We start from the raw sequence: 23,783 nt of genomic DNA, 5'->3' as shown, positions 1-23,783 counted from the left end.
CACCAATACTACACATTTTTGATTACTTTAGCTATACAATAATCCTTTAAAACTGGGTAGATTGATTCCTCTAACTTTATACTTCTTTTTCAAAATTGATTTAAATATTTTCGTTTCTTTGACGTTTCATACAAATTTTAGAATAATTTTGTCTATAGCTCCAAAATGTCTTGCTGAAATATTTATAGGAATTCTGTTAAACATATATAACAATGGGTAAGTCGACATCTTTACTATGTTGAGTTTTCTAACCTATGAGCATGGTATATATATCTCTCCATTTATTTAGATATACTTTGATTTCTTTTGTCATCATGTGTACTTTTCAGCATACATGTCCTGTACCAGTTTTGATAGCTATACATCTAGTTATTTTACTTTTTAGGATTATACATGATATTTCAGTGCCCATGTATTCATTGGTAGCATATTGAATGAAATTAATTGTTCTTGGTTTATCCTGAAACCAATAACTTTGCTGAATTCACTTGTTAATTATAGGAGTTTGTTTTTATAGATTCTGTGTGATTTTCTGTTTAGACAAATATACCATCTGCAAATAAGGACAGTATTATTTATTTCTTTTCAATCTGCATGCCTTTTGTTTCTGATTCTTGCCTTAATGCATTACAGTAAATAAGAGTGATAATGGCAGTCACCCTTGTCTTAGGACTGACCTTAGTGGGAAAGCATTCAGTCTTTTATCACTAAGTTTAAGTTTAACTGTAGGTGTTCTGTAGTTGCTACTTATCACATTGAGAATGCCTCCCCCCTTTCCTATTTTTCTGAAGGTTTTTACAAGTGTGGGTGGCAAATTTTGTTTTTTCTGCATTGCTTTTACTGCATCGGCTGATATGATCATATGAGTTTGCTTCTTTATCCTGTTAATATGGTGGGTTATATTAACTGATTCTTGAATATTTAACCAGACTTGCATCACTGAAACAAACCCTACTCGATTATGATATATAATTATTAATTGTTATTTCCCATTAAAGATCTTTGCATGTGAGATATTTATCTATATTCAAGAGAGATAAATCTGTGATTTTCTCTTTTTGTTCTATTTTTGTCTGGTTTTGGTACAGAGTAATACTAACAACAAAAAAAATGAATCTCTTCCCCCTCTTGAATTTTCTGGAAGAGATTATGTAGAATTAGAATCATTCTTCTTTAAATATTTTTTATTATATAATGTCCCTAAGTCTTAGTTCTGAAGTCTACCTCACCTGATATGAATAGAGCCTCTTCTGATTGATTTAATATTTGCATGATATGTTTTTTCATCCTATCTATATCATTATACTTAAAGTGATTTTTCTATGGACAGCATATTTTTGAGACATGTTTTTGGGATCTCCTCTGCGATTATCTGTCTTTTAATTGTTGTATTGTGACCATTTATACTTAATGTAACATTGATCTATTTGAGCTTAAGTCTGGTTTTCATTTTCTGTTTGTTCTTTCTGTATTTTATTTCTTTATTTTTCCTGCCTTCCTATGGGTTAAACAATTTTTTGAAACTCTATTTTGATTTATCCATAGGGATTTTTTAAATGCGTATGTTTATGTAGCTTTTAGAGTCATTGCTCTAGGTATTATATTATATATAACTTATCACAGTCTACTAGTATTATCATTTTACCAGTGTGAGTGAAGTGTACAAACCTTACCCCCATTTTATCCCCCACAACTTGTAACTGTCCCAAGTATTTCTGCTGTATATCGAGAACCTCATCAGACAGTTTTATAATTTTTACTTCAACTGTCAAATATAATTTAGAAGAATCAAGAGGAGAAAGAAAGTCAATTGTATTTACCCATATTTTTGCTTACTACATAATTTTTCCTTCATGATGTTCCAAGTTTACATTGTTACCATTTTCTTTCTGTTTAATAAACTCTCCTTGGCCGTTCTTTAAAGCAGGTCTGCCAGCAGTAAATTCTCTGTTTTCTTTCATCTGAGAATGTCTTGATTTCTCCTTAATTCCTGAGGATATTGTTGCTGAATATAGGTTGACATTTCTTTTCTTTCACCACTTAAAAAAAGGTATTATCCTTCCTTCTGGCCTCCATGATTTCATATGAAAAATCTGCTATTATTTGTATTTTCATCTGTAGCTAAGATACCTTTTCCCTCTCACTACTGTCTAGAATTTTTTCTTTCTTTTTCAGAAGTTTGTGATATATGCCTTGATGTGTACTTATTTCAGTTTTCCTGTTTGGATTTGCTCACGTTCTTGAATCTGTAGGTTTATATATTTTGCAAATGTAAATTTTCACCCACTACTTATTTGAGTAGTTTTTTCAGCCCTGTCTTTTTTTTTCTTCTTATCCAATGACACAAATGTTAATCTTTTGTTAATATTCCCACACATCCCTGTAGAAACATGTCTTGTGTTTTTGTTGTTGTCTATTTTCTCTCTGTTGTTCTGTTGAGTAATTTCCATTATTCCATTTTCAAGTTCACTGATTCTTTTCTCTGTCCTCTTCATTCTGCTGTTGAGACCACCCAATAATTTTTTTCTGGTTATCATATTTTTATTTTATAAAATGTGTATTTGGCTTTCCTTATATTTCTTTATTTCTGACATTTTTATTTCTTTGCTCAGAATCTCTATCTTTTTATTTTTTAATGCTTGTTTATAATTTCTTGTTCAAATATTTTTATGATGACTGCTTTCAAATATTTGTCAGATAATTCTAACATCTCTGTCCCCTCAGTGTTGCATCTGTTTAGTATTTTTTTACATTCAATTTGAGATCCCCCTGGTTCTTGGTTTGGTGAAAGATTTTTTTAAACTGAAAGGTTGACATTTTGAGTATTATGTTATAATACTCTAGCTTATTTAAGCCTTCTGTTTTAGTTGGCTTTTCCTGACACTGCTCTAGCATGGGAAGTAGAGTGCTCTGCCTTGTCACTGACAAGTGGGGGTAGAAATCCAGGTCTCCACTCAGTCTCCATTAATCTATAGAGGGGAGACTCCTGTTACTGCTGGGCAAGGATGGGACTTTGAGCTCTGCAGGTGGCCTCCGCTGGCACTATTGAAGATGGGGCTGTGGACTCGTTACCAATGGGTGATGGTAGTAAAAGTTTTTACTCTCCACTATACCTCCTCTGACACCATCCCCAGTGTGGAGGGAATGGGGTCCCTCATTATTTCTGGGTTAGGTGGGAGTCTGGGGTTCCTCATGTGGTCTATACTAGTCAGTAAAGGGAAGGGGGATCCTGTTACTGCTCAGCTGGGATCAAAGTCCCCAGTGCTCTCGGCTACCACCCTGGCAGAAAGTTAGGGTGTCTCATTGTACCTTGCATGAAGGTCTGTGGCTTCCCACTCAGCATGGGTGGGAGTGGGAGCACAGTGTTTTCTGTGGTGTTTGGCTGGAATAGAGGGGTTATTGTCTAAATACTTTTTCTTGATAGGCTACCACTTTCTTGGCCTTTGATTAGAGAAAATACATTTTTGTTGAGGCAATTTTCTGTCTATACTCATTGAGAGTTCCAGGTTGTCAGATTTTCTAGCCCCCTGTGTGAGATATATAAGGCAAAAAATAAAAGCCAGGGAACTCACCACCGTATTATTCTTTGGATCTATATTTGTAATCTTACAAATTAGCATGCCACAATTTCATGGATACTGATAAAATACGTAAGACTCCTGAGTCAAAGACATAGCAAACTTCATAGGCATCAGCCTGTTTGTATCAGTTCTCCTTGCAACCAGATAATACAGGGGCAATGTATGGATGGGCCCAGATGGATGCTTGTACTTGCAGTGATTAGCATTGCAGAAAAGGAACCATAAGCTTAGGGAACCAGACTCTTTGCATGCTTGCCCTTTGCTCCAGAAGGACATACTGTTTATATCTTCCAAGGATATTAATTATAGACATCCTAGAAAAAGTTATCTGGAGCAAAGGGCAGTCGGTGCCATTGCATGCTCATCTGTGGTGGGAGGTTTTATTATTGTTGTTTTTGTTCTTTTTCTCTCTTTTCCATCAAATTTCTATGGTTACACTACTGGGACCAAAGTACAAGTGCAAAATCAGTTTTTCTTTTGTTATTTATTTTTATTTATTTTAATTTAAAAACATTTTTTGGTTTTTGTTTTTGCTAATGGGAGTTTCTACTCTAACATAAAATTTAGTATGTTAGAAATCCAGTCACATACCTACGGGTAACTCAGCTACTCATACTGCAAGGCTTTTCTGTTGATTTCTACCGCCTTGAGTATTTAACTTTATAAATGGGTACACCTCTGTTAGTGCACCTTATATTTCTCCAGGTATCCTCTAGCTCCTAGATTTATCAACTGATATATACTATGATCACCTACCATCTATGTCAACTTAGTCTCCTTTAGCTGGCAGGAATCAAACTCCCTGAGGCCCATGACTACATATCATCTTGGAACCCAAAAGTTCCTTTGTTTCAGTCCCAGATTGCCTCCATGTGTTTCTGCTCATTATATATTTATTTTATTTTTCATTGTGGCTATGCCTTTAATTATTATAAAATATGCACCTCATATATTTTATCTATGGTGTTGAGGTAAAAGCAGAATTTAAGACCAGTGCTGACAGCACCATTTTGACTAGAATTTTGTTTTACTACTTCAGGAATGAAGCATAGATTTCTACTTTTGCAGAAAAAATTCAAAATCATCATCTCATTAGAATGATGATATAATTATTGTAAATTGGACAGAAAGCTATACCTAAATAAATACGCTAATTAATTTCCTTTAGTAATATACTATTGAATGCACTATTTAGTGAAATCCTTTCAAATGTTAAATATCATCCTTGGATTTCTTTTTATATTACTTGTGATTTTCCTTTGTGTATTGCTATTTAAAACAGAAACTCCATTGATTTAGGATTATCCATTCAAATGTTAATCCATAAGCAGATATATAGTGATTAATTTGCACATGGTCAGCTGCATAATAAATGTGAGCAATTAACATACACACACACACACACACACACATGCAAATTCCTGTCCTCAAGACACTTTTGAATTCCTTACATTACAACAAGGTAAATTTCCTGATTATTACATAATAGGCATCTCAGGAAGATCATAATTGTGCATTACTTTCACAGATAACAACAGGTTCAATTTTCCCCGTGTCAAAATGTCTATCATGCTTATAAGACCCAAAATTTGAGGCTAAAATATTTCTATCTCTAGACAGTACAAAAGTCAAGCATAGATAGGGCCATACATTTCTGTATCATTTTGCAAAAACAAAAATAACATACTACAGCAATCCTCCCCTTTGAATCTTTGGTCTCTAGATCCTCTATTATTTCCTTTTCCTCTTAAACCCACTAAATTTACTCTGTGTTAGCAATTCCCCCACAATACTGCCTTGAAAATAATCCACAATAATTGAAACAAGGGCTTTTTCAATGAGTGTAAATTTTACTTCAAATCTTCTCCCCTAAGGACTTGTTTCCTCTAATACTTTACGGGAATATTTAGTTTGTCTAATAGGAAGATAAATGATGTGTCTCCTCTATTGAAACTTACATAGAAATACCTATAGCATGTTTTGAAGTTCATTATCTCTAATGTGAGGCTATTATCAATACAGAAAATCAGAGAATATATGCCAAATATAATTTCTCAAGCTTTTAGCGTGAGATACTTTGTTAGTATCTGTTCATGAAAGATCTCAGGCGACAAAAGACAGTATGTTCCAGAGACAATAAAAGATAATTCAACAGATTAGTTGAACTTTACATAGATGTGGGTACATCATGAAGAATTCTGCATCATGTCAGACACTGCTGTCTGTTTGCAAACATTACACCTGAAATCTTGAAATAGTCCTCCAATTATATATGATCTCCTCAGTCAAGCAAAACCGAGGTCTTTTAAGGGGGAAAAACAAAGAAAAGGTTTAGATGAGATTGGCATCACTTTCACCTAGAATGATTTGATTACATATGCTCACATATTCTGACAGGTTTTATCTAGAGGTACATCATCATCGCTTGACCATATAAAATTATGAAACAGTATAAAGTACAGACATGCTGTTTATATGCAGTACACACATATTCAGATCTTGTTGATATAACACTTTAGGAATCAGATCATCAAGATATTGTTCTGTTGTCTTATTTTCTTGTAAGCAAGAATTATATGTGAATCTAAATTATGTGAAATAGCATTATCTATACAGTCCTTAAATAGTTTTAGAGCTCTTTGTTAGGCCTACTGTACTTGAATCAGCTTTTTATTGGTGTCTTACACAATAAAATACTGTAATTGCTTGTTCCTATACTAATCAATAAATGGTGCATAGTATTACCTGGATATAAATGAGAACTCTCTTATTGTTTGCATGTGCTTTAAGGTACTTAAATGTAGTAGATAATTGATGAAATTAAAAAAAAAAACTATAGATGATCTGTCTATAGATGCAAAATATATAAATGTAATATTTAATAAAAAGAGAAGAACTCAGAATTGGTCAGAACTGTTGCAGCTAGTTCATTTTATTATTTAGATGGACTGCAGCCAAATTAGTTAAGTAAAATTCCAGACTAATCATAAAAATAGCAAGTGATAAAAGTACTTAATGATTTCTCCATGCAGGGTTTGATATAGCATAAGCTGGAGAAAAATGAAATGATAGCAGAAACTATTAACTAATCAAGTTGGGACAAGTTCAGTTGGATTTCACAATATATGGTTTATAACTATGTCTCTGCACATATATTGGAAGCCAATTCTAAACAGTTCTATGTATAGGCTTGTAATAATTAAGGAAGTTCAAAGACATTAATTCAATACATTTCTGAAGCCAAATGTCAATTAACTTCTAGGTATCACCAAATAGGTATTACAAACGAAAAAGCAGCATAACTGGGGTAGTTAATTTTATATGTCAGCATGGCTGGGTCATGGTGCCCAAATATCTGGTCCAACATCATTACAGATGGATGTTTCTGTAAGGGTGTTTTGGGGGATGAAATTAACATTTAAACTGGCAAAGCAGAGTACCGTTCATGTTGCAGGTGGCCTTCATCCAATTAATTGAAGGCTTTAATAGAACAAAGACTGACCTCCCCTGAGAAAGAAGGAATTCTGTCAGCAGACTGTAGACTCAAATTGCAAATCTTCCTTGGGTCTCCAACTTGCCAGTCTACCCTACAGATTTTGGATTTCTTAAATCTACACAATCTTATGAGCCAATTCCTTAAAATAAATCTCTCTCTCTCTCTCTCCACACACACACACACACTCTTGATGGTTCTGTTTCTCTGAAAAACTCTGATACAGATTTTGGTTAGACTGATACAGATCTAGACAGATCAGTACTAATACAGATCAGGAAGCAGGGTGCTGCTGTAATAAATACCAAAATATGTGGAACTGGGTAATAGGTAGGAGGCTGGAATAGTTTTGTGGTGCATATTAGAAAAAGCCTAGATTGTCTTGAAAAGATTGTTAGTAGAAATAGGGATATTAATGGTGCTTCTGGTGAGGTCTCAGACGGAAATGAGGAATACGTTATTTCACACTGGATGAAAGGTGAGCCTTGTTATAAAGTGGCAAAGAACTGAATCATATTCTAGTGTTTTGTGGAAGGTAGAATTTGTAAGAGATGAAATTGGATATTTAGCAATGTGAAATTTTAGCAATGAAAAGAATTTAGAATGTGTTGAAGGTTCATCCTGGTTTCTCCTTACTGCTTATAGTAAAATGTAGGAGGAGAATTATAAATTAAAGAAGAAACTGTTAAGATAAAGGGAACCAGAACTGAAAGATATGAGAAATTCTCAGCCTATCCATATTGTAAAAAGTGAGAAAGTGTGTGCTGGAGAGAATACAGAGGGTGTGTCTGCACAATCATTTGATAAAGAGATTATGGGTTTAATTAGCCATCTTAGCAGAAATAAGAATAAAGATGGGGTTCTACCAGAACCAGAAGAAACACTGCCAGCTTGGACTAAAGGAGACAAAGATAGGGCAAAATGAAGGAAGGCTGTTGGGCTTTTGAGATTCTACTGGATGGGACTATAGAGCTACTCAAGAAAATGGAAGAATGACCCTGAAAGTGATTTGATATCCTCAAGCCTGCCACTGCCACCACCGGACCAGAGGGCACAGGTCCAAGGCAAGGCTATCTCCTCCTGAGTTCCAGGGGGCAGGGCCATGCTCCTTTGTTTCAGTGGGCCAGGCTGCTGCTCCGCTGGGCCTAGAAGTCGGGCACCATTCTGGTGGCTGATGATTCTTCATCATTAAAATCGTATGGAACTCAACCTACTAGGTTTTGGATTTGTTTGGTTCCTGTGACCCTTTTCTTCTTTCCAATTTATCCCTTTTGGAAAGGGGATGTCTGTTTTAAGCCTGCACTACCACTTATTTTGGAAGCAGATAACTTGTCTGGTTTCACCGTTCACAATTCAGAGGAATTTTGCCTCAGAGTGAATCATACCTCAAATCTCAACTACACTTTGATTTAGTTGAGATTTAGGATTTAGAGCTGATACTGGAATGGGTTAAGACTTCTGGGTTTTTGGGATGGGGGTAAATGTAACTTGCATGTGAGGAGGACATGAATTTTGGTGTCAAGACTACAGAGTGCTATGGGCTAAATACATCCCCCCAAATTCACAGTTGAAACTCTAACCCCCAGTACCTCAAAATGTAACTGTTTTGGAGAAAGGTCCTTTAAAGAAGTGATCAAGTTAATAAATAAGGCTACTAAGATAGGCTCTAATTCAATCTGACTGGTGTCCTTCTAAGAGGAAATTTTGACACACACAAAGAGACACCAGGGATATGAATGGAGAGAGAAAAGACCATGTGAGGACTCTACAAGGAGGCAGCCATCTGCAAGCCAAGGAGGGAGGCCTCAGAAGAAACCAAATCTGCCAACACCTTGATCTTGGACTTCTAGCCACCAGAACAGTGAATAAATACATTTCTGTTTTTTAAGCTACCCATTTTGTTATAGCAGCCTAGAAAACTAATATAATCATCATAAGATTATCAGAATGGTCAATATAAACTTAGTAACTTTCAAAAATTTCTTGATTTTAGGATTCACTTGCTGGAAACAGTCAATGAGAAAGATTTTAAATTAATTATGGACATGATTGTATTAAAATTCTTCCAGCGAAACCTGTGAACATGCACATATACTTAAATCAGAAAGTACTAAAATAAGCTATACTATCTAGGAACTTGAAGTAATGTAAGAAAGTATCAATTTACACAAATAACTGCAAAAGTAAGTAAAGTCATAGCCTTGAGTAGTAGCATTCATTGTGGAAGAGTGTAACAGATTATTATAGAAGGATTGGTATATCTGTGAGACAGGTATTGCTGAGGAAAACAATGCTCTCTAATAAAGCTTCCTTTGAGAAGTTTACAAAGGAGTTAAAGAAGAATGCATTAACCATTCATTTACAAAGCACAGGATTGCTAAATTTCCTTAGTATAAGTTTTTCTTTAGAGGAAAACTTTTCCTCTTCCCTCACCCTGTGAGTCACATAATTGGACAAGCTCTCTATATAATTCTTCTAGTGAATAGTCAATAAGAATTAACTTCCTGTGGAATTTGCCACAGGGATTTTATATATCTCATCGAACTTTAACATTATTTTGGCAGTGTGTAAATGAGAATACAAAGTTGAATGTTTCAAAAGATCAGGTCATTCTAGTCAAAATTAAAATAAGAAAATTTCAGAAACAACTTCCTTTGAGGCACTTGATTAAACTCAGTTAAATAACTCTACTAATTCAGTGTTCTTAATGTTCTTTAAATTCATTTCTTCTTCCTCGTATTGTTATCCACCTAGTTCATGTTCTTATCATCTCATAACCTTACTATTTCCATGGCTTTATTAACTTTATATTTACAGCCATGTATTTAAGACATCTTAATACTTGCCCTATCAAATTTCACATTTATCATAGATAATGTATATAATGTATTAGAAACTACATATACAGTAATTTTAAATGAGTTTTATCTTTCTCAAGCTCAGTCTCCTCACTGGAGAAAACATGGGAGAAAGAGTAGAGGGTGTAAGGTGGAACTAACACTTGTCAAAAAGACTAATACTTGAAAGGAGAGATGTGGCATCCTACTGATGAAATTTATTTTAAATGACCAAAAAATATTGGGACTCAAGAATTGAAGATAAATTAGATTTCACGGATGATTAATAGAATCACTGAGTTGTTTTGGAAGGGAAAATATGAGGTTATTTTTGTAGATTACTTGTGAAAATGAAAATACGCATTTGTGGGGTTTTTTAGTAGGCAACTGAAATAGAACTCGGGAGGCTTGTGGTATAAAAGGAGAACCATTTACTTTAAGGTAATAGTTGAAACACAGAGTCAATAAGCTCTCCGATAGAAAAGACAAAAAACAAAAAACAAAAACCAAACAGATTATCTGGACATAAGGGCACTTATGCATTAATCACTATCAAGGAAGAAGTGAAAGCACTGTCTATACCTACTGTGAAAACACAATAAAGAAAAGGTCATTGAAACTGTGTAACAATAGGATTATTCCCAACGGCCAAAAGAGGATAATCTACAAAAGTTGTATGATCAGTAGTATAAAGTGCTGTAAAATTGTCTTAAAGTGGGGTTAAAAATTCCACTGGGTTTTACAATTAACAGGAAAATGGCAAATTTCAAGAAAATAGGAAGTCTGTGTCTTCCTAGTGATCTGTTTTTAAAAAGAGTAAAGGGGAGCATATGTTTTTATTGGATGTAGATTCTTTAGTCTAATTTGCCAAAGTAGAAAGGAAAATAAGTTCATAGATGATGATAAAGTATTCAGTGCTTTCTACCTTTTTGGTATATGAATTATATCCTCAGGGTCTAGAGAAGGAACATCCAATTAGTTACAAAAAACGGTTTTTTATCTACAATTTTAAGGATGCATTAAATCAACAGGCATTTAATATTTTATTTTCTATTGCTACACCTTTTTCTATAATTTTCTTCACAATCATATACATTTTTAAAAATCCTTTTTTTGTTGTTAATAAAGCAACATATCCTCACTTAAAATTTTTTAAAAATAAGAAACAAAGATGAGCAAAACAAATCAAATATTACAATTTCTTATGATGCATTTAGAGTGTCCATTGAAAACAATTAGCAGAAGTATGAATTAATGTGTACCTTTGAGTGATTTTTGTAGCAGGACTCTGACTTGGGTACTCTCTCAATTTATTAAAACAGTAAAAAGATAAGGTCTTTGTTAAATGAATAGACAGAAAATAAAACCATCAATAGCTATAAACCATTAAAAATATATTATGCTTAGTGAGAGACTATATAAGCCATAATATGTTTAGATATAAATATATTAATATAAGTAAATTAAATCATGTAAAGTAATGACATGCACGGCAATTTGGGTATTTTAAAATTAGTTTATATAGATAAAATGACTTAAGGTAAATTTAGAATTATCTGTTACTTTTGGGCCAATAAATATAAAATCTTGAATAATTTATAAGACTGTTTAAAAAATCCGTAATTGTTTAATTTAGATTATCAATCCTGTGTTTAATGGAATTTTTTTTTTTACCATGTTCTGAAAATATTAATAAATCCTATTGGTCTTATTTACATGAAATAACCTTGTGCTGACAGCATAATAATACTGAAAAAAAGCTTTTAAAATAATATCAATATTCCATAATACATCATGCATGGTGCATGATAATCAGTTGCTCTACAAAAGAATTTTCGATGTGATCTTTTCTCTTTTCTTTCATACCTTTTTCAAGTTGATGCATCATCAAAACATTTTTTTGTAAGATTCAAAAATCTTGTGACCTTCTCTGCAATTGGCTGAAACTTTCAGGCCTTTCATTCAGGTCTCCATTAGTTGAAAGTGGTTTTAGCTAGCTGTACTCAAGCATTTCAGTCAATTACCGGCTTTTATCTTGTTGTTATCATAAAGGGCCATTTCTTTCCTAAAATGGTCAATTAAGTTCATGAAAATAAATGGCAAGGAATATACAATTTGTTAGCCGTACTGTCAGGAGTACCCTGGTCTCAGGGAAAAACATTTCAGAGGATTTCTTAATGAATAGAAATAGCTTTCATCAGACTAGATGTTTGTTCGCATTTCTTTTTTCTCTGGCCACAATTCACAGTTAACACAGTAACTGAGTATTTGAAAGCTCTTAAAATATCTACCGTATACTTAAAGAAGGGGCCCATGTTTTTGCTTAACTACTCCATTTGTTTCCGTTTATATAAAGTGCATTTTAGAATCAATTGAGGTAGTAGGTCTTACTTGAAAAGTATCAGGAAAAGTTCATTTTTCTTATCTGGGAAAATGGAATAAAAGGAACAAGAATTTGGAGAAAATTAATCAAATAAGATATACTCTAAGTATACAGAAATGGTACAGCAATTAATATAAAACTTGAAAATATAAGAGAGAAAGTGATAGACAGCAGATTCCTAATTTCCATAATTATATAACACTGTGGGGACTCAAAACAAGAATGTAGGCTTGAATAGTGCTGCATTCATTTACTTATACTTTGATTAATTCCTACTTTTGTTCTTAAAACACATTAAAAGTATTTACTGTTTGTCACACCATTCTAGGCCCAATGGATATTTTAGTGTTAATAGATAAGCAAAACCATGTAAGTTAAGACTGTAGCCTGGGAAGTACATTCTAAAAATGTGAATTTTGGCTAACATCTTTCTGGGTTATGAATAAGTGCTGAATTGTTAGTAATAAATCCATGAAGAAAAAATAAATTGTGTATTTTTGTGTTTCTTTCATTGTTGCAAATATTTTCTCCATGAATATTCTAACTAAAGAAACCTATGACTCATTCTCTTTCCTAACAAAGAAAGTTTACTGAATGAATATAATTACTTCACCAAAATGGTTTTCATTTCTCCCTTTGCATTTGAAAACCAGAAGTTAGCAGATTGCTCAGCCACTGTGAGTGTGTTTGTCAACTTGACCAGGCCACCATACCCTGATATTAGGTCAAAAACCAGTCTAAATGTCACTCTGAAGATATTTTTTAGATGAGATTAACATTTAAATCAAAGCACTTTGAGTAAAGCAGATTATCCTCTATAATGGGGGTAGGCCTCATCCAATCAGTTGATGACTTTAATAGAACAAAGGCTGACCTCTTCTGAAAAAGAAGGAATTCTGCCTCTGGGGCTGAGCTACAACATCAAGTCTCCCCTGGAGCTCTAGTTGGCCCTGAAATTTTTAGACTTGCCAACCCCCACAAATATATAAGTCCACTATATACATACACACACACACACACACACATGCATACATACATACATACACAAAACTCATTAGTTCTGTTTCTCTGGAGAACTCTAACACAGATTTTCGTACAAATGTGGTGGTAGAACCAACAGAAAAAAATCGTTGGGTACTAGGAAGACTCTATTTGTAATTTATGGTAGAAAAGAATCTAACTCATATAAATACAATGAGTTCAAGTACTTATCAAGACATCTTTGATACCGTCATATGAAGAGTATACAGATAATATGTGTACACACATTACCAATTTTTGCCAGTGTTGAAAAGTAGATAATCACTAGGGAATATCACTCAAAGAGTTGGTGTAATTAATATACATGTTTAGAAGCAGCAACACAATAACAACAGAAGGTGACTATTTTCTCAAAGGAAGTAACTACATCTTTCTTCTTTTAATTTTATTTTGTCTATAATGACCTGATCTTCTGAAGCATTCAGCTTTATATCTGATTTCTCATTTATACATTCTTCTCATCAGCTGCCAAATATTTCCCTGAGTAAAAATGTAAAAAATTGTTCTGCATTAACTTTTCTTAAATGTGGAAAATAATCATGGTCACAACCACTGATAGTTTGTAGATTGTAGGCAAAATGCCAAAATTTCAACTCTTTATATTTCAACTCAGTAATATTGCAGAGATTTTTATCCCTAGGAGATCTAATGTTCCAATAAACAGCAACTAGTTGATTAATAATGGACCAGTGTAGTTTAATCAATATAAATGGCTTCAAAGTCATTTAATTATACTTTTCATTGCAAACGTTGCCTACATTTCTCTTTAAAAATTAGTCTCATGCTCTTTTATGAAATTTTGCCAACCAGGATATTTGTGCAGGTAAAAATGAGAGAGATAGACAAAAAGAGGGATCATGAGTAGAAGTTGACAGACACTATACATGAAGAAGGCAATGATTCAACTTTCACCAGCAATGATATTTCTCTAAGTTGAAGACTGTATCTTTAATTCACCTTTTTATATTTAGGATCTAAAGTACTGCTCAAATATCACGGACAATAAATAGTTGTTGAATAAATTCATAGGGGGAATAATTAATAAAAATAAACTTTTACTTCTACAACCCAGAGCCTACTTTAAATTTAGAAGTTATTTTATATCTATTTTATTTAGTATTTAAGTAATCTAAGTATGTTTTAATTGAAAGTATAAGAGTCTGCCCATTTACTAAAGCATTTGCTCTTCATATATACAGAAAATAAAATATACTGTCTTCAATTATCCTTCTACAATACCCCTAAATTATCCCCAGTCTGTTAAAGAGATATCATGGCAAAATGTAGAAAATACCGCAGTTTGATATATGGCCAGAAAGGATGAAAAAAAAAAAATAATGACACTTAATAAGTTGACTCAAATATATCAAACCTCTAAGTTCTGGAAATAATCAATACCTCTCTTTTATTTTAGGTGGATTTTTATTACTGGCTTCACTTTAGTAATTCAATATTAGTAGTTATAAATAAATACTAAATCCTAAAAATGAAATAGATTTTTAAAATAACTTTTTATAAATTTTGCCATAAATGCTAATGGTTTAAATATCTAATAAGAACTAAGTTTCTATTTTCTATTTGCTATATAGATAAAAAAGAGAACTAATTTAATGGAAGCCAAGCATTCATTTCTGACATTTTTAATTTGGTTGTTTTGACGCAATTGTTAAAAAAACTTGGTTTTCCTTCTTTCATATACCCACAAAAAGATTTGAAGACACATTTCTGTGACCTAACAATATTAATTTAACTTTTGTTTTACAATGTTTCTTTTCTGATCTCATCATATTTATTATTGTGTCTAAAAAGACTGAGGCTTTGATTTAGATGTTTGTAGTATCCAGGTCAAATGATCTTAACAGTACACTGAAGATGGGAGTTTGTATTTTAAAATGTTACAGGAAAAATGAATGGTACATTTTTACATAGAACAAATGTTCACTAAATCTATATTCATAAACAATTATAAATTAAAAGTGGGAAAGAAACAGTTTAATGTGTTTAGTTATAAAACTGTGACAACTAAAATAACAAATGTTTCCTTGCTTGGACTAATTTTTTTCTCTTTAATGACTTTTAATCATAATATAAGGATGTTGATTTTTAAAAAGTGACATGCTTTTCCATGTGCACTTTCTGTGAAAAATTAGGAATATTTTTGATATATAAGGGGTGTTTCACTATGTAAACACAGAATCTAAAAAGGGAGTTAAATATTTAATTAAAGGCTATGTCCATCACATATTATACTGAGCCTCTTTCTTTCTTTTGTCCAAGTCTCAATATCTATCTGCATATCTACTTACCTACCTACTGAGTAAAATTGATATTAGTATTTATGAAGAATAGAATGAGACTAGATAGAGAAATATAAAATTGAAAGTTCCTAGAAAGTAAAAGATTGGAGAAAAGAGTACACCTACAATGTCATGTGATGTTTGGATGCAGAGGAGTTTTGAAAGACTTCAGATATGTCAAGTGGAATTTAAAATCAAGGAACAGCAAAGAGGCAAATAATCACAATGAAAAATAAGGAAGGAGTTTAGGGAAAAAGCATTGAGAAAAAAATCCTTGTAAATGCAACATCTGGCAATGCAAATTTATGTAATATTTATGGAACAGAATTTAGCAAAACTGTAATATATTTATGCATTCAAAATAGTTTTTCAATAAAATATACATTTTAGCATAAAAAGTTGTCTACAATACAGTGAACTTAAATATTTTTAAATGAGACAAAAGGAAAATGATAGAAAAATATGATGGATCAAAGAACAGATATTTGGTTAGTAAAAAAAAAAAAAAGGTACTACTACATACTTGCTGGTACTGGTCCAAAAATAAGGGTCTAGGGTTTCCCTGGTGGTGCAGTGGTTGAGAGTCTGCCTGCCAATGCAGGGAACACGGGTTCGAGCCCTGGTCTGGGAAGATCCCACATGCCGCGGAGCAACTAGGCCAGTGAGCCACAACTACTGAGCCTGCGCATCTGGAGCCTGTGCTCCGCAACAAGAGAGGCCACGACAGTGAGAGGCCCGCGCACCGCGATGAAGAGTAGCCCCTGCTCGCCGCAACTAGAGAAAGCCCTCACACAGAAACAAAGACCCAATACAGCCAAAAATAAATTAATTAATTAATTAAAAAAAAAAAATAAGGGTCTAACCTTGCTAGTAGCCAATGTACAGAGGGTAACATGATCATTTATTACTGATACACCTGTTGATTAACAATAGACAAGAAACTCTATGTGTTCCAAGATCCTTAATATATGTGTATTCTTTGATCCATAGTATAAAAATCTAGAACCGTACCTTAAGAAAATAATCAGAAATGTGAATTAAGACATTTCTAAATCTATTCAGAGTGTCATTTACCATGGTAAAAGACTGGATAAAAATTTAAATTTCACAAACAGGAAAAGAGTTAAATGTATTTTGGCACAGCCGTATGTTCTAATATAATGAAAACATATACATAATGTACCAAAAGGCTTATTACAAAAAAAGTGGAAAATATACTACTCAGGATCCCATCACTCCCACTAGTTTAAGTGACTCACTTTAAGGACTCAGGCAGCTCAACAACAAGTTATAGTCATGTAAAGTTCATTACAAAGGATACAATGAAGCAATAGCAAGAATAATATTGTAAAAAAAAAAAAAGAAATTATAAATATTAAAAAAAAAGAATAATATTGTATTATGTTTCTATGGCTGCCAAAACAAAACATCATAGACTAGGTGACTTAAACAATAGAAATGTATTTTCTCACAGTTCTGGAAGTAGGAAGTCCAAGATCAAAGTGCAGGCAAAATTTGTTTTTCCTGAAATCTCTCTCCTTGCCTTGCCAATGGCTGTATTCTCTGGATGTCTTCATGTGGCTTTTTCTCTGTGTGCACATATCCCTGGTGTCTATTCTACTTCTTATGTTCTTACATTGGTCTTATTGGATTAGGGTCCATTCTTATAACCTAATTTAATGTTAATGACACCTTTAAAGGCTCTGTCTCCAAATACAGTCACATTCTGGGGTATCGAGGGTTAGGACTTCAACATATGAACTGTGGGGATGCACAATTCAGTTCATAATAAATATACACATTAGGTGAACGTTTGAGAGGCTAGGCACAAGCTTCTTCTTTGCATGGTTTACATGGATTCACTTTTCCCTTCAGTTGCAAATCATTCCACTGGGGAGGCCCACTTGGTTCTTAGAGTGCAGAGTTTTTAAAAGAGAGCTGGTCGCATGGCTATGTGTGGACACCAAACCAGGCACCAGTTGCCTATTATGAATCTTTATGTATAATTTCAACAATGCTGAGAGCCTTGTACATCCTGGTTCACTGCTTCAGATATACAGAAAAACACCCTCATCAGTGACTATGTGAACATTCCAGAAGCTTCATTCTCAGTGTTTGGCCAAGGTCACTTCCATGGCTTTAGACATTCCCATTGATAAGCAAGAACTGAAAAAAAGAGAGACCTGCTCTCATAAATGTACATGGTTTACAATTTTAAAAAATCATCTCAAATATAGAAAACACGTTTTAAAATAGGGAATTAGAAAAAAGATTTAAGGAGAAATTTATCAAGTATTCACAAGGTTTTCTATAGATGGTAAGATAAGTGATTTTTATGATGCTATAAAATACTTTCTAAATTTTCCAAATAAGAAATAAATTACCACTTATTCAGAAAATATTAACATTTAAACACCAAATTTTATTAATATTCTTTACCTAGTTTTTACCTATGTCTGAGAAATTTGGTGTCTTTCTCTTCCATACAAGTCCCTTCATCAATTTTTTTTTTCTTGACCCTTCTGTATATTGTTCCGAAGCTAATGCCTGCTTCTACCTATCTTCATCCTTTCCCTTTCTGTGTAAATCATAAACACAAGTAGCAACTGGTATTATTTATTTGTTTTACATGGATAACATTGCCTTCCCTAAAATGACTATTCTCACTAACATACCAGTATGCCTGAAATTGATTTTAAAGATTATTTTATGAGTGGGAAGCATTATAAGGAAACATGGGTGGAGTCAAAAGAGATAATTATTATTTTTTGGTTTCCTATAAAAATGTACATTGAAGCATACATGTTTGAGAAGGTGTGCAGCACTATAGGTTTGCTTCTGCCACTCATCCTGTCCTAGTTCAGTGTAAATCATTGAGACAATTAGAGCTTGCTTTGCCTCCTCTATTTCCTGTTATTTCAACAAGGACTGACTCTTAAAAGAGGATACATGGAGAAAAGTGAATTTGCTCTCTTGATAGCATCTGAGAATTGACATGGCAATCAGGAAAGACTACTGCTTTTATTGAACTGGGGCTAGAAAAGGGTGGCATTGCCACAAGGTTAAAGTACTTTCATAATCCCACATTGCCTATGTGCTAAAGTAGGAACTCTTCAGTACAACATAGACATCATTATAGGACTCTTACCTTTTCTGTCCATTCCCCATCACTCTCCAATACACATGCAATGCTCCAGTCTTGACATATTTCTGTTCTCTATGTGTTCCATCCTTTTTTCAGTTCTATGCTTTGCACTCACTATGTTGTCTACAATTCCTTAGAGTTCACCGAGTGCATTTCCCAAGTGAGGTCAAATGTTATTTTCTCCGTAAAGATTTCTGTGGTGCCTCCTACCCCTTGTCACAGTTAGGAACATCATCTTTGTGCATTCTTAGGCACTGTTCTACTGTAACATTAATTATAATGTATTGCAAATCTATGTATATAGCTCCCAATAATTACTTGAGGTCAAGGACCTTGTTTCATATTTCCCTATCTCCAATGTCCAGCACACAGTTGGCTGTATAAACTATGTGCCATAAGTTGTTAGTCACTTAAATATATGAAAGTAGGTTTATTTACAAACATTCCATCACTACAACTAATCAACATCAAGTAATAAACAAATAAGAATACTAATGGAAGGACCAGATGGATACAAAGGAGGCTTCTGAACTTCCCTCTTCCCATGGACACACCAAATATACAAGTATAAACAGAGCAATTCCTTCTGAGAGAAAGCCCAGAAACTAGCTGAGTATCTCCCCCACACTGGGCAAATGAGAAAATATCCACATTGAAATGGGTGGGAAAGACTGAGACACACTCTTACAATAAACCCTAACCCTGGCACAATACCATGAAATCAGGAGGGACACTCTAACTCCCAGTTTATCCCAGAGGAGTGAAAGGCTTGGACCACACATCACGTACCCCAACTTTTAAGACTTCCACCAGAGAAGTGGGATCCCAAAACACCAGGCTCTAAAAGCCAACAAGGCTTATATCCTGAGTCCCACAGAAGCAGCTCTTAATGGATACATGAGTACTCACCATGGCTCTCTCACTTGAGCTCAGGTCAGAGGGAAAAGACAAAAATGCCCATCCCCCATTTTTTCCAGGAAAGGGTTTGACTGCATGCTTTATAAGTTGCTGCCTGAGAGTCCGGCTTCCACAGGCTGACTGCAATTCTCCCTAGAGTCCTAGAGAGCTGTTGGGCACTTCCTCTGCCTTCTCTCTCTGGCTCACATGAACAATAAAACCAAGCTACCAGTGTTTCCCTGGAAGAAGCTTGTCTACACATCTAGCACTCCAACCTTTACAGTTGCCAATAAAAGCTCAAAATTCAAAATCACCTAGCTCTGAAAGGCAATGAGGCTTACATTCACAAGTCTCACAGGGCATTATCAAACAAAAAAGCAGTTGTTAACAGGTATGCAGTACCCCGCATAGCTATACACCAGGAACTAGCACGGAAGTAGCAGGCAAAACTCCCATACCCCAGTTTCTCCTTAGAAAGGGCTTAATTATACAGTTTCCAAACTTAATGATTCAAGTTCTAATCAGTCTGCATCTAGGTGCTGATTGCAACCCTCCCCTTTAGGATACTGACAGATCTTGGCACACTTCAACTACTGGGAGCCACTAAGAAGGACAGAGGCTTGGCAAATCAAAAAGGTTTGAGAAACACCTAGGAGTTTGAACTGGGTTAACTAACAAGTTTCATATCCTATAAGATATCAGTCTGTTAAGACTGGGAATGGTGGCTGCCTTATCTAATGCACAGAAACCAACACAGAGAGTCAAGGAAAATGAAGGAACTGGGGAACATAAGGCACAAAATAAATCTATAGGAACTAACCTTAATGAATTGGAGATTAAGTGATTTACATGAAGAGAGTTCAAATTAATGGTCATAAAGATGCTCACCATGGTCAGACAAAAAAATGAATGAACAAAGTGAAAATTTCAACAGAGATAGAAAATATAAAAGAAACCAAAGAAATCACAGAGCTGAAGAATATAACTGAACTGAAAAATCCAATAGTGGATTCAACAACAGACTAGATCAAGAGGAAGGAAAGATCATTTAACTCAAAACAGGGCAGTAGAGGTCATCCAGTCAGAAGAGGGAAAGAAAAAAGAATGAAAAAGAGTGAAGACAGCATATAGGGCATATGGCATACCACAAACAAGACCAATATGCACACTATAGGGTTCCTAGGAGGAGGAGGAGAGAGATAATGGGACAGAAAATTATTCAAAGAACTAATGGCTGAAAACTTCCCTAACCTGGAGAAAAAAGCAAAAACAAAAAACAGACATCCAATACAGGAAGTACATAAAGGCCCACCTAAGATGAATCCAATAAGGCCCACATGAAGACATAATTAAAATTGTCAAAAGTTAAAGACACAACCTCTCTATTCACTTTGTTATAAAGCAAAAACTAACACACCATTGTAAAGCAATTATACTCCAATAAAGATGTTAAAAAAATAAATAAATAAAAATAAATTAAAAAAATTAAAGACACAGAATCTTAGAAGCAGCAAGAGAAAAACAATTTGTTACATACAAGGGAAGGAGGATTTTTCAGCAAAAACTTGGCAGGACAGAAGGGAGTGGAATGATAAATCCAAAGTGTTGAAACAAAAAGTGACCAACCAAGAATACTCTACCCAACAAAGGTAACCTTTAAGACTTGAAGGAGAGATAAAGAGTTTTCCAGACAGACAAAAGCTGAAAGAGTTCATCACCAATAGACCAGCCTTGCAAGTAATGTTAACGGGAGTTCTTCAAGCAGAAATTAAAGGACACTAATTCTTAACATGAAAATATATGAAAGTAGAAAACTCACTGGTAAAGATATAGTTAGATTCAGAAATTCAAAAATTGCAATGATGGTGGCTATATCACTTATAACTCTAGTAAAAGGTTAAAAGACAAAAGTATAAAAAATAACTATAACTTCAATAATTTGTTAATGATTATACAATATAAAAAGATGTAAATGTGATAAAAACAAAATATGGGAGGAAGGTGTAAAACTGTAGCACTTTTGTAGTATTCAAAGTTAAACTGTTATCAACTTAAAATAGACTATTTTAAGTTTCATAGTAACCACAAAGCAAAAATCTATATTAGATAACTAGAAGATAAAAATAAAGGAATTAAAGCATAACACTTCAAAAATCATCAAATCACAAAGGAATAGAGCAAGGGAGGAAGAATAGAAGTAGAAAACATCCAGGGAAAAATTAACAAATGGTAATAGTAAATCTATACCTGTCAATAATTACTTTAAATATAAATAAACTAAATTCTCCACTCAAAAGACATAGAGTGGCTGAATGGATTATCAACTATATTCTGCCTATAAGAGATTCACCTTAGCTTAAAGACACAGAAATTGAAAGTGAAGGAATGGAGGAGTAGAAGGACATGAGCTCACCCCCTTCCTATGAAAACACCAAAATCACAACTATCTGCTGAACAACCATTGACCAAAAAATGCTGAGACCTACCCAAAAAAAGATATCCTACATCCAAATACAAAGAAGAAGCCACAACAAGATGGCACAATCACAACAAAATCAAATTCCATACCAGCCAGGTGGGTGACACACAAACTGGAAAACAATTATACCACAGAAGTTATCCTACAGGAGTGAAAGTTCTAAGTCCCACCCATCAGGCTTCCCAGCCTGGGTGTCTGGCAATGGGAGGAAGAGTCCCAGAGAATCTGTCCTTGAAGGCCAGAGGGCTTTGATCTCAGGATTTCCACAGGACTGGGGGAAACAGAAACTCTACTCTTGGAGGGTGCATACAAAGTCTCATGTGCACCAGGACCCAGGGGAAAAATGCAGTGACCTCACTAAGAGACTGGGCCAGACCTACTTGCTACTACTGGAGGGTCTCCTACAGAGGCAGGGGTTGGCTGTGGTTCACTGTGGGGACAAAGACACTGGTAGCAGCAGTACTGGGAAGTACTCACTGGCATAAGCCCTCCTGGAGGCCATCATTAACCCCATCAAACAGCCTGTAGGCTCCTGTGCTGGGTCACCTCAGGTCAAACTACTACCAGGGTGGGAACACAACCCCACCCATCAATGGACAAGCAGATTAAAGTTTTACTGAACATGGCCCTGCCCACAAGATGGACAAGACCCAGCTCCACCCACCACCAGTCCCTCCTATCAAGAAGCTTGCAAAAGCCTCATAGATAGCTTCATCCACCAGAGGGCAGACAGCAGAAGCAAGAAGAACTACAATCCTGCAGCCTGCAGAATGGAAACCACAATCACAGAAAGTTAGACAAAATGAAACAGCAAAGGAATATATCCCAGATGAAGGAACAAGATAAAATGCAAGAAAAACAACTAAGTGAAGTAGAGATAGGCAACCTTCCAGAAAAAGAATTCAGAATAATGATAGTAAAGATGATCCAGGATCTTGGAAAAAGAATGGAGGCAAGGATTGTGAAGGTGCAAGAAATGTTTATGAAAGATTTAGAAGAACTAAAGAACAAACAAACACAGATGAACAATACAACAACTGAAATGAAAAAATACACTAGAAGGAATCAATAGTAGAATAACTGAAGCAGAAGAACAGATAAGTGACCTGGAAGACAGAATGGTGGACATTACTGCCATGGAACAGAATAAAGAAAAAATAATGAAAAGAAATGAGGACAGTCTAAGAGACCTCAGGACAACATTAAATGCACCAACAAGCACATTATAGGGGTCTCAGAAGGAGAAGAGAGAAAGGACCTGAGAAAATAGTTGAAGAGATAATTGTTGAAAACTTCCCTAACATGGGAAAGAAACAGTCACCCAAATCTAGGAAGCACAGAAGTCCCATACAGGATAAACACAAGGAGGAATATGCTGAGACACATAATAATCAAACTGAAAAAAATTAAACACAACAATAATTAAAAGCAACAAGGGAAAAATGACAACATAGAAGGGAACTCCTAAAAGGTTATCAGCTGATTTCTCAGCTGAATCTCTTCAGGCCAGAAGGGAGTGGCACAATATATTTAAAGTGATGAAAGGGAAGAAACTACAACCAAGAATACTCAACCCAGCAAGGCTTTCATTCAGTTTTGACAGAAAAATCAAAAGCTTCACAAACAAACA

The 23,783-nt window shown here is 34.5% G+C and overlaps 3 long non-coding RNA genes across 3 annotated transcripts in view; 2 read left to right on the top strand and 1 right to left on the bottom strand.

The window, feature by feature from the left end:
* Window positions 1–23,783, bottom strand: part of LOC309659056 — a 351,488-nt gene that overhangs the window by 96,147 nt on the left and 231,558 nt on the right. The window lies entirely within an intron of this gene.
* The window catches only part of LOC309659069, a 506,096-nt gene that overhangs the window by 362,437 nt on the left and 119,876 nt on the right, over window positions 1–23,783 (top strand). The window lies entirely within an intron of this gene.
* The window catches only part of LOC309659062, a 34,989-nt gene continuing 18,457 nt past the window's right edge, over window positions 7,252–23,783 (top strand). The window contains exon 1 of the long non-coding RNA XR_014262557.1: window positions 7,252–16,386. This is a non-coding gene — a long non-coding RNA (uncharacterized lncRNA). The remainder of the gene's footprint in view (window positions 16,387–23,783) is intronic.

The sequence above is a fragment of the Balaenoptera physalus genome, assembly GCF_965194825.1.
Source record: "Balaenoptera physalus genome assembly, chromosome: 3".
Classification (NCBI taxonomy): domain Eukaryota; kingdom Metazoa; phylum Chordata; class Mammalia; order Artiodactyla; family Balaenopteridae; genus Balaenoptera; species Balaenoptera physalus.
The sequence above is the reverse complement of the archived record's forward strand: the minus strand, read 5'-3'. Positions and strand labels throughout refer to the sequence as shown.